A 13,211-nucleotide genomic window follows, 5' to 3' on the forward strand; every position below is an offset into this window, starting at 1 on the left:
AGAGAGAGAGAGAAACACAAAGAAAGAGCAGCAATTTATCGTGAAGAATTGTTTCATTTGATTATGAAATGAGATATTACATGTTCAACCATCTATAAGCTATTGAACCAGGAAACTTTGTGGTGTAATTTAGTGTCAGATGAAAGGCCTGAGGACCAGGGAAATTAAGGGAATCAATCCCAGTAAGAGGGCAGAAGACCCTGTGTGATGCCTCGACTTAAAGACTGAAGGGATTAATTACTCCTTGGATGATCTCCACCCAGCATTGGGTTCGGCCACCTACTTTTCTGAGTCCACACATTCAAGTGCTAATCTCACTCAGGAATGCCTTCATAGACATATCCAGAAATAATGAACAATCTGGATAACCCATAGCCCAGTCAAACTGACCAAAAAAATAAAATAAAATAATAATCATGGTGAGGTGTTTTTCTTAGTCACATTAGCTATAACATTGGAGTATATTTTATTGACTCTTTGAAATTCTCTAGTCTTATCTCCCGTAAGAGTGTATGCCTCTTAAAGTACCTCATAACTCTTGGAATTTGCAATTTATTTCCATCATGAGCTCCTACCTTTAAATCTAAGTGTTTGGCAAATATCTAATAAAATTAAATTCATAAATATGAATAAATAAATATTTGGGACTTGTCATTTAACAATAGAATGTGTTATTCCAATACATCAGTGAATTGAGCCAAACTTTGATTTTGAGAACATGTCAGAAGTTTTCTTTTGAACCACAGTTAAGAAAGTCAGGCTTTCTATGTTCTCAAAGTCCTTTTCCTCTCAAGAATCAATTTTAAAAAGTAGCATCTCCAAGTTAAGTTTTTAGTTTTGCCTTTGACTTCTATGATAAAGTATTTGTAAGAAGTATCTTCCTGAATAGCATAATTCCCTTTGGAAAAATTATTAACAAATACAATGTTCATTAAGTTATCAAATCCATGCTCCACAAGGGTCTATTTGACATAACTTTTTCTAAAGCTCAGAGTTCGGAAACCATTCATTTTCCAAATTATCTTTAATGTCCGTGATGTTGCCTTATTAATGGCAGCCATGTAAGCTAATCTATGCTCTTCCATCTCTCTTGTATGGTGCAAAAAGTCTATTGCAAATTTATTTTAGATCCGTGATATAGAAGTTTCTATTTTGGGCACATGGATTCATTGAAAACTGATGCTGTTTTCATAAAACTTGTAGGGGATTATTAAACATATGTGGAAACAACAGTGATATAGGAAGAAAAATGTTGATGAGTGTAGGAGGATTGAAGAGACAAATTGAATGAGAAATTATAGCAATCGCTCTTGAAAGCATCTGTCATCTTTTTAAAAATCTTTGAAAAAGTCTTAATATTACATGCTTATCACTTTTTAGAAATTTTTTCCTTAATTATTTTATTTTTCATATAAAATCCAAGTCATATCCCTTCTAGAACCAGGCAAAGGATGTATTAGTGGTAATAAAAAAAAAACCTCTTATCATAGTCAATATCATACAAACTTGATAACCACCTATGTAATTTCAGAATTTTTCTTTAGATTGGATTTAAATAAAAGTGATGGAAAAAATTAAAACATTGAAGCAGTTGTAAACTGAGAATAAATTACACCAATTGTTTTCATTCCTCTCTATTTTATGCTGCTGGTTTTTTGTGTTAGTGAAAGAGCAACACTGTCCACACCTGAATTGTGTGCATATTTACAAGGCTAAAGTGTGAGGTGTGAGGTGTGTCTGTGTGTGGCTTTTGTGTTTCTGTGGGTCTGATATCTGCTTGTGTAGAAGTAATGTTTACCTTTACTGAGTTCTGGAATATTATATGATATTTAGTGGCATGTAAAGGAGATTTGATTTATCAGTGTGAAGTAAGTAAAATTGTCAATAAGACAAATTATGAAAGTATGCTTTGGAAAATAAGAGACTAAGATAATTAAATATTCTAGAGGAAGTAGAAGTGAATATATGGCTTCTCAAGAAATAGCTGTCTTCAAATCCTGTGCTCAAAATGGAGTTTTGGTGATTTCCTCATCAAAGATCCAAATTTTCAATTTTGATATATATTTAGAAGAAGTATGACATTTTCATAAAAATATCATTAGTTCAATATCTGATTTAATTTCAGTACATTTAAAAAAGCATAGCTGCCTGTGTACTGTATTATATTTTTATGAAACATTGTCTGTCGCAAATAAGAGCTAGGTGTTGATTTAGTCATAACTGTTGGGTAACTCCTGGCTTAGTTGACCTTCAGTTTTATCTCATCATGTCCATCTCAGGATACAGTAACTCAAACCTCAAGAAACTGCTATTTCTAAATTGTTTAGTCTAGGTAGAGACTTTTCTTGGTACACATTTTCCACTTGCCAGCACTATGATCAAGACTCAGCTTCTCTTTTTCTGCTACAGAAAGTGGACTAGAATAGCTTGATTCCATAAATGCAATAACCACTGTTAAGGCAACTTTAGCTAGTTAATTCCTCTCATTTTGCAGTTTGGGATGGGCTGACTTGGCTATGTTTAGATGTCCTTTAAAGTAAGGGTTCCATAGAGTCTTTTTATCCCTACAATAACCCCTCTATGATGAAAGAAGATCTTACATAAAATACATTCATGATCTGAAAGTACATTCTCATTACAGTTTCAGATCTCCATTTCAAAGACATCACGCCTACTTTCCTCTCGTGAAGTACAAGGGCTCTCAAGTACATCACAAATGGGCTGTCATGTGCCAGGTCACAAACTGCATATTGGTTGATTAGAACAAAATAAAAGGCAACATTGGTATTCATGCCCTAGAAATTGGTATTCTCATCACTCACTAGCTTTACCCTTATCTGTCTGTGGCACTTCTCTCAGCACCCCATCTCATTTCTTTTAGATCAATCTGTTATGAAACAGCCCTGTAGGTGGCCTTATTCTCATGGTAAAGCTTGTGAATTTGAGTTCTTTGTTTCTCAAAGACTGACAATTCAGCTTTCACTTAGTGTCTGAACACAGTGTTAACCAGCTAACAATAGTAAAAGGCAGACAGCTGACAGGGTTTGCATAGATTTTGCCTAAACATAAAGATCATTTCAAAGAATTTAAATGTGATCATTTTGATGAAAACTCGATTTATTTCCTGCACTGTTAGCATCAGTTGCAGCTTAATACTCAAAATATGGGGGGATTTAGGGTAGGTCAAAAAACCTGAGCAACACAATTTTATTTGTATTCAAAGAAAGTACTATGGATAATGTTATATTCAGTCATTTGTTGGCTTCCCCTAGAATTCAGCAGCATCAGACACATAGTGTTAGAAATAGCAACGGTGGTGGTTTTCAGAGTGTAGCTATTTGAAAGAAAAATACAGAAGAAAGTAAAAGTTAAGTTTCTGAGCAAAGGGTAGGTATACAAAGCAGAGACTTGGGGGTTGTGACTTTTTTAAAAGAATGCAGAATGAACCTATCAACATCAAAAGTGTCATTGAAAAAAATAACCAAAGCTTAAACAAGGAAGCAGGAAAATATAGCAAGAAATTAAACAAAATGGTGGGAAATACTGGTGTTTAAAACTGTCTTTAATTATGTGACATAGAAGATTCATATTCAAAACCAGATAATATGTTCAAAAGTATTTTACCTACATGCCAAATGTTGATGAAAAAGGAAGGCAAAACTTTAAATTTCTTGTTACTGAGGTTGTATTTTTCATAAATTATGACAAGTTTGAAGTCTATGTGTGTGCATATTTTTCCAGATAACTTACAAGTGGTAGATAGACGATGAGGTGGGAGCAGGTGGTTGGCAATATTTTTGGATAGGAGTTAATTCTGAAACAGCTGCTGACAATTTTCCTATAGTATTATTCATCATTTTTAAAAATTAAAATGATTATAATTACCCTGATATGTCACATCCTATGTGACTGAAAGAGGATGAGATTGTGGAGAAGGAGAAAATGTCCCCTTTCCTGGAGTAGATACCTGTTGCTCTATAAACTCTAGAGTGACAGGCTTCCATGAGGTGTTGCCCCAATGGAAGAAGCTCAGGTGAGTATTAAAACAGAGCAGAAGGCCTCCAGTGCCAGTGGCCACCTGATCAGAGTTCATTTAGAGATTGTCATCACTTTACAGCAACCATGCAGTTAATACCCAGTGTATTTGACACCTGCTATGTTAAATTAGTACTTGCAGAATTAACACCTGATGTCAGCCACCCAGCATGAATGTTGCTTTCTTCAGAATAAAGGGGAAATAAATTATTTCCCTAGAAACTTGTGTAAATTATTTTGTGGATGGAGAATTACTTGAAAGATTTGAGGACTAGCAATCAAGTTTCTTTATTTTTTTATTGTTTTAGCACTCTTAGTAACTCAGCCTCTTTTTATTTCTTCTGGATGTCTCAAAAATGAGCTCAATATCGTTCTTTGCATCAAGCAAGACACTGGAAGTATAAGTGTTTCATAAAGTATGAAAACCTATGCAGGTATGAAGTGGTATGTTAATTGCCCATTAATAATAAGCATGATAAATTTGTCATTTGAAATTGTCATTGATTTCTTATGAATGAGAAAATATTTCTTTCAATAAGGTAAGTTACTTTCATTTGCATATAACTGCATAAAATTTTTGTTAAAAATATATAATGTTATACATGTATCTTTTTAAAGTATTTATCTATTAGAATATTAATATGCAAGTCCACATTACAAAATATATGTATATGTGTAAAAAGTGTGAGCAAACACATTGTTCATTATAACATTCATTGGAATTATGTTGTAACTATTCAACTTTTCTGATATCAGTTTTATTATACATGAAACAATAGTAGTATTGCTATAGCATAATAATAAATAGAAAACACATCAACATAATGCTTGATATTGTAAGATAACCCTTTTCTTCATAAATAACATAAAACAAAATGGAAACAAATCAAATTATCACTATACTTAAAATATTTCTGTGAAACTTTAGAAATAGTAAATCTACAAGACTGGAAATTTGTCTTGGATTTACCTTTGCTTTAGATTCAGTAAAATATATTAAATGCTGTGGAAAAATATCACTAAGTAAAAAGCACCATTTCCTACTTCAAGATGCTTATAATTTAATTGGGATAGGGATTTTATCATTTTGCAAAATTCAAAGAAGTAGATATTCTTACAGAGCAAAATAATGAAGTAGAAATTAGGGAAAGGTTTATTTTGAGGAACAACATAGTGTAGTTCTTTAGAACTTAGAATTGAAGCAGCATGGACTCCAGCAAGTAGTTTAATTTTTAGATACCTCAATTTCTTTATCTATAAAATGGTAATGTTATAGTATCTATGACATAAGTTTGATAAGAAAGGATTGAGTGTTTACAAAAATGACTAGTACATAGCAAATATTCTAAAGGTTTTATTACAAAATTGATAAGTGGAGAATTTAAGAAATAGATTACCAGTGGTGTTGGTGTGTAGTTCAGGACATAGAGTATTTGCCTATTATGTGGGAGGCCCTGGATTCAATCCCCAATACTACATAGGAAAGACAGAGAAAAGAAAGAAAGGAAGAAAGGGAAGGTAGGGTAGGAGGGAGAGAGGGAGGGAAGGAGGGAGAGAGAGAGAGAGAGGGAGAGAGAGAGAGAGAGAAAAGAAAGAAAAAGAAAGAAAGAAAGGAAAAAGAAAGAAAGAAAGGAAGAAAGAAAAAGAAATTTGTATCTGGGCACAGTCTTTGCAAAATTATAATTTTAATTCATAGATTCAATGAGAAAAGCTAATGCATGTCAAAGAAACAGTGTGAAACATAAATGTAGAACACTTGGAAAGTGCTAACAAATCATGCTTTTTTTGTTTATTTGCTTATTTGTTTTGGTAGTGAAAATAATAATAAAGTTTATTAGAAAGGGAATCTAGTATAACTGGATGAAAGTTAAGAAAGATGGAGGAAAAAAAAGGGGAGAGACATTTCCTATTCCCCATGCAGTAAATGGAAGTAAAAACTCAAAATGGTGTTTCCTCATCTCTAATCTTATATTTTCCAAACTGGGGGAATACGGTGGCCATGCCTGGTCACCTCTAGTCATTAAGATACTAGATCTGGGTGGCTAAGATGGGTATTAAAACAGGGAAATGTTACCCAGGCCTATTAAATCATGGGGACAATAATTTTGCTTTTGTTTTTCCTTTTGCTAGACAGCTTTTCATTCCTTTCATCCTTGCAACTATTCAAGGAGCCTTTCATATTGTTAACATCTCAAAGAGAAAGACCTATTCCAAGATGGCAGCAAGAAGGAGGGAGCAGAAAGTGTGCCTCTTATAGTGAAATTTTAGAGAAATGCTGGAGACACACCTTGCAGGCAAAGCCACTGAGGAGAGGCAAAACTTTGACCCCTCCACACCTCCAGCCTATGCAGAGAATCTCCACTTCACGTTAAACAGATAAACCAGGAGGGCCCCCAGGCTGCCAGTCACCTGTGCCCAGATGGCTTGGGAAGATGTGGACAAGGTGAGCTAAGTGGTAAGCGGTAATTCCAAGACAACCCTGGGCCAGATCAGTATAGCCCCCTGGACAGACCGATCCCCACCTGGGGAAAAAAGAGAAACTGAGTAATAAGCAATAAGAACAATAAAGACACGTGGCAAAGAGTGGGGGCGCACTGAGCTCTGAAGAGGGGGGGAGGGGAATCCTTCCTGGAACTGTTGCGGGGGCACACGCCCAGCAAACCAGGAGCGGGAAAGCTTGTGAGAGTGGTGGAGGGAGGAAAACTCCACAGGAGAGTGGGGAAGACCCACTTCCCATGTGAACTGTAAATAAATACGCAGGCCTGAGAAAGAGGGTGCAGTGTCACATCTGCCAGTGTGCTTGGAAAGGGGAAAGCTTGTAGCAGTGGCTCGTTCACAGGACTCTGAGTAAACAAAGCCTGCAGGGCCACTGGAGTGTTGAGCTCACTCTTGAGATCTGCATAAATAATGCCTCCAGCAACAGCAGGCTCACAGCAGTGGGCAGGCAAGCCACAGCCACAGATAGCCATTCACAGACCTGTCTCCAGACTCTTTTTTTTTCTCTCTCCCTACCTCTGATGAGAAAACAACTGAACTACACATGCATGCTGAAAAACTTACTGAAACTGTATTGCATTTGAACTTCGGACACTTGGTGGGCTTTTTTTGTGTGTGTGTGCAGTTTTGTTCCACTTTATGTCACCCCTTTGATGAGACAACTACAGAACAACATCTGAGGCACCATCTCCAGGATTGCAGGCTGAGGGATGAACACCAAAATTATTAAGACTGAAATTTCATTGCTCTTGAACTTGGAGGTTTTTATTTTTTATTTTTTACTTTTTATTTTGTTTTATTTTATTTTATTTTATATATATATATATTTTTTTCTTTCATTTACATTTTAAAATTCTTACATTTATCTTTACTCTTTTTATTTTTTATTTTCAATCCTCTCTCTGTCTCTCTAATGCCTTTTCAGCTTAAGGTTGATTAGTACACTGTTTATATCTTTAAAACATTTTTTGTTTGTTTCTTTGTTTTGTTTTTTAACTTGATTATTTGTTTTATCCTTTTCCTTAAATTTCTTTGCTTTCCATCCCCTCTCACCCTCCCATTCTAAATATCACTAGTGCTATAATTACAAGCCAGAAAATACTTAATTGCACACAGTACAGGGACAATAACAATATCAAGGGCAATGATGGGAAGACAGAAAAAAAAGGGAAACCATTTTCCCAGCAGCAAAAAATTAGTACATGAACCAGAGGGAAATGAAAAAAACAGATAATCAGATCCAGACTCCAAAAAATGAAGATAAACTATGCCAAGGAACCCAGCGAAGCCCACAAGAAAAATTTAAAAGACTCAATGAGAATTTTATAGAGATGATACTGGATAGGGTCAACCAAAATGTACAGGAGACAATCAAGAAATTCCAAGACAACAAAAATAGAAAATTTGAAAAACCAAAAGAAGAAATAAAGCAAACCATAGAAGCACTGTATAAACACCCAAGTGAAACAGAGAACATGATTAATAAAGAGATAAATGAACTGAGGACAAAAACAGACAACATTAAAGAGGAAATGACCCAGGATATGGAAAGCCTCAGAAAAAAGAATGAAACAGAATTGCAAAACAAAACGGAAGGCCAATCCAGCAGAATAGAACAAACAGAAGACAGAATCTCAGAACTCGAAGATGAAATGGTAATTAAAGAAAAAACAGAAGAACTATTAGTTAAACAACTCAAGACCCGTGAAAAGAAAATGCAAGAACTCACCGACTCCATCAAAAGACCAAACATAAGAACCATGGGCATCGAAGAAGGAGAAGAGGTGCAAGTGAAGGGAATGCATAATCTTTTCAAAAAAATAATAACAGAAAATTTCCCAAATCTAGAGAAAGATATTCCCATACAGATGCAAGAGGCCTCCAGGACACCAAACAGACCAGATCAAAACAGAACTACCCCACCACATATCATCATTAAAACAACAATTACAGAAACTAGGGAAAGAATATTGAAGGCTGTAAGAGAGAAAAAACAAATAACATACAAAGGTAAATCCATCAAAATCACAGCAGACTTTTCAACAGAAAAAATAAAAGCAAGAAGAGTGTGGGGTGTGATCTTCCGGGCACTGAATGAAAATAATTTCAACGCCAGGATACTCTACCCAGCAAAACTATCATTCAAAATAGATGGAGCAATAAAAGTCTTCCATGATAAGCAGAAACTAAAACAATATGTGACCACAAAGCCACCACTACAAAAGATTCTTCAAGGGATTCTGCACACAGAAAGTGAAACCCAACATAACCATGAAAGGACAGGAAGTACCAAACTACAGGAAAAGAAAAAGCAAGACAGTAGACAGTAACCTCAACTTCGGTACACACAATAAACCTTCAAACAACTAAGACAAATAAGTGACAGGAATCACCACATACTTATCAGTACTAATGCTTAATGTTAACAGACTTAATTCACCCATCAAAAGGCAAGCCTTGATGAAATGGATTAAAAAGAAAGTTCCAACAATTTCTTGCTTACAGGAGACCCATCTCATTGACAGAAATAAGCACAGGCTTAGGATGAAAAGCTGGAAGAAGATTTACCAACCCAATAGCCCCCAACAACAGGCAGGAGTAACAATACTTGCCTCTATCAAAGTAGACTTCAAACCAACATTGATCAAATGAGATAAAGGACATTCCATACTAATAAAAGGGGAAATAGACCAAAAGTAAATAATAATTATCAACCTGTATGCACCCAATGTCAATGCACCCAGTTTCATCAAACATACCCTAAAAGACCTAAAAGAATATATTTACGCCAACACAGTGGTTGTGGGAAACTTTAACACCCCATTATCATCAATAGATAGGTCATCCAAACAAAAAATCAATAAAGAAATCCAAGATCAAAAATATGCAATAGATCAAATGACATTCATTAAAGAGATTGAAAAATCTACTGTGAAATTTATATGGACACACAAGGGGCTACGAATAGCCAAGGCAATACTCAGTCAAAAGAACAATGCTGGAGGTATCACGATACCTGACTTCAAACTATATTACAAAGCAATAATGATAAAAACAGCATGGTACTGGCACAAAAACAGACATGAAGACCAGTGGAACAGAATAGAGGACCCAGATATGAAGCCACACAACTATAACCAACTTGTCTTTGACAAAGGCACTAAAAATATATGATGGAGAAATAGCAGCCTCTTCAACAAAAACTGCTGGGAAAACTGGTTAGCAGTCTGCGAAAAACTGAAACTAGATCCATGTATATCACCCTATACCAATATTAACTCAAAATGGATCAAGGATCTTAATATCAGACCACAAACTCTAAAGTTGATACAGGAAAGAGTAAGAAATACTCTGGAGTTAGTAGGTATAGGTAAGAACTTTCTCAATGAAACCCCAGTAGCACAGCAGCTAAGAGATAGCATAGATAAATGGGACTTAATAAAACTAAAAAGCTTCTGTTCATCAAAAGGAGTGGTCTCTAAACTGAACAGAACACCCACAGAGTGGGAGAAAATATTTGCCAGCTACACATCAGACAAAGGACTGATAACCAGAATATATAGGGAACATAAAAAACTAAATTCTCCGAAAACTAATGAACCAATAAGGAAATGGGCAAGTGAACTAAATAGAACGTTCTCAAAAGAAGAAATTCAAATGTCCAAAAAACACATGAAAAAATGCTCACCATAAAGGAAATGCAAATTAAAACAACGCTAAGATTCCACCTCACCCCTGTTAAAATAGCCATCATTAGCAAAACCACGAACAACAGGTGTTGGCGAGGATGCGGGTAAAGGGAACCCTCTTACACTGTTGGTGGGAATGTAAACTAGTACAACCACTCTGGAAAAAAATTTGGAGGCTACTTAAAAAACTAAACATTGATCTACCATTTGATCCAGCAATACCACTCTTGGGGATATACCCAAAAGACTGTGACACACGTTACTCCAGCACACTCATGTTTATTGCGGCACTATTCACAATAGCCAAGTTATGGGAACAGTCAAGATGCCCCACCAGTGACAAATGGATTAAGAAAATGTGGTATCTATACACAATGGAATTCTATGCAACCATGAAGAAGAATGAAATACTATCATTCGCCGGTAAATGGATGGAATTGGAGAACATCATTCTGAGTGAGATTAGCCTGGCCCAAAAGACCAAAAATCATATGTTCTCCCTCATATGTGGACATTAGATCAAGGGCAAACAGAACCAGGGGATTGGACTTTGAGCACATGATAAAAGCGAGAGCACACAAGGGAGGGGTGAGGATAGGTAAGACACCTAAAAATTTAGCTAGCATTTGTTGCCTTTAACACAGAGAAACTAAAAGCAGATGCCTTAAAAGCAAATGAGGCCAATAGGAGAAGGGGGCCAGGAACTAGAGAAAACGTGAGAGCAAAAAGAATTAACCTAGAAGGTAACACACACTCACAGGAAATTAATGTGAGTCAACTCCCTATATAGCTATCCTTATGTCAACCAGCAAAAACACTTGTTCCTTTCTATTACTGCTTATACTCTCTCTTCAACAAAATTAGAGATAAGGGAAGAATAGTTTCTGCTGGGTATTGAGGGGATGGGGGTAGAGAGAGGGGGTGGAGTGGGTGGTAAGGGAGGGGGTGGGGGCAGGGGGGAGAAATGACCCAAGCATTGTATGCACATATGAATAATAAAACAATAAAAAAACATAAAATAAATCTGCCACAGAAAACAGAATAAATAGAATGCTCTCAAGGTTATTTCCCCTATAACAAGCAAACAGACAGCTCACCCAAGAGATTCCACACACGAGAAGAGAAGCCATGGGTGATGGAAACAACCCATCTAACCCTTACCCTAACTCAGAGTTAAAGCATCCATAAAAAAACCCAACCTACACCTGATCAAGGAGCCACTAGTGTACCTGGGCTCCCCTTGCACTGTTCTAGCTGCACCTCTTTGTTTCTCTAATAAATACTACTTTGTGTGCAGACCTTGTTGTCTTAAGAGTCAATCCGCTGCCTCATGAGCCAACTCTCTGGTGTGCCAAGTCAAGAACTTTCGACATTGGCTGCAACAATATCTTTTAAAACAATATAATTTACCTGTCTCTTTGCCTATCTATTCTGCCTCATCCATCACTCATGGCTAAATGCTACCTAACATTCTCCACTCAAGGACTAGAGCCCCTGAAATGTTTCAGGGAATAGGAAGTCCTAGTCAATCTGGCTACTTTCTGCTTGTATGAGGCACAGGTGAGGAGTCTCTTGTCCTTGCTGTCTGTGGATGGCGATAGATGGATTTCAGGTTATACATGATCCAGGGGAGCTCTTTGGAAGATGCTATAACCTTGGAGATCATAATCAGCAGTCGTTTTTCAGGAGGAGAAGCCATGTTCAGAGTTTAGTAGACTTAGCTCTTGAGTAGTATCATTTGGAGCTTTACAGACTGGAGACAAGAAGAAACAAACTTGGTTAAAACATTTTTGCAAGGTTTAATAAGGAGACACCTCTATGTGTCCTTGAACTTTAAAAATAGCAGATGATAGAAAAGCAAGGGTGTAAGTTTTGTCTAGTTGAAAGGTATACAGGCATTGGCATCAGATAATCATGCTTAAGAACCACTCCTTTCTTAACCCCTTGACTTTATTTCTTTTGGATGGACAGGACACAAGTGACTATATTTGGAAACTGACAATTTCTGAAAAGTTTTCTTTTAAACTGATTTTGAATGGTCTCTCATTGCTGGGATAGCTTTGTCCCATTAAGTCTTTCCTCCTTGCCAGCATAAGATGTGCTGGTTGGTCTGATTTGGTTCTAAGTTGCATGGGCATGGCAAACCGTAATAGTAGATTAAGTTAAAAGGCAGAACGAATTCTGCTCATGATGCACCAGAAAGCCATAGTCAGAACAATACTTTATATTCTTCTGCTGATGGCAGTAATTGAAATATTGGAACAAAATGACTCTTGTTTTCAGAAGAACACAAATGAAGGAAAAGTTGGTAGGGAAAGTGAATGTTTTAAAAAGTAAAGAGTGTTGGAGAAACTAGTCCTTGGCCACTTGTCATCAGTAAACATTCCTTAGCAATTACGTATAAACTATGCAGTACTTAGAACCTCAAATTTCAACTCATTTATCTTTTCTTGTCTGAGACTCAGGCTATGGTTTAGTCCTGAGTGTTATCAGTGAACATTTCTTTGAGTGTTGGCAATTTGGGGAATTCTGCCTCAGGAATTTATTGGTACTCTAATATAAGGATTGCAGTGATTAGAAGAATCAATTTTAGAGACTGTCTAATAGACAACACTTTCAGTAGTTCCTTATAATATTAATGGAATCAACAAAACCCCAGTTTAAGAACATTCTACTTTAGCTGTCTGCAAAAAATGGAGAGAAACAAGTTTTAAGGAAAAAAGCTAGTCCAATCACTTAAAGACTAAGATCAATAATAGTTTTGCACTCAAGGTATCAGAAATGTAGAATCTAAGACCAGATGAGGTGACTAATGCCAGACTGAAAAAAAAAGTGAATAATAATTAAGGAAGGTAATGTTAACAGAAGTGGTCACCCTTTCAAAAATGACAAAAAAGAAATAATTTTCCCGTATTCCTTCATAGCTTAATTAGAAAAAATACACTACACGGGATGAAGGAGCAGAATTTTGAAAACCATATACTAGTGGTA

The sequence above is a fragment of the Castor canadensis genome, chromosome 6, assembly GCF_047511655.1.
Source record: "Castor canadensis chromosome 6, mCasCan1.hap1v2, whole genome shotgun sequence".
NCBI classification, from domain to species: Eukaryota; Metazoa; Chordata; class Mammalia; order Rodentia; family Castoridae; genus Castor; species Castor canadensis.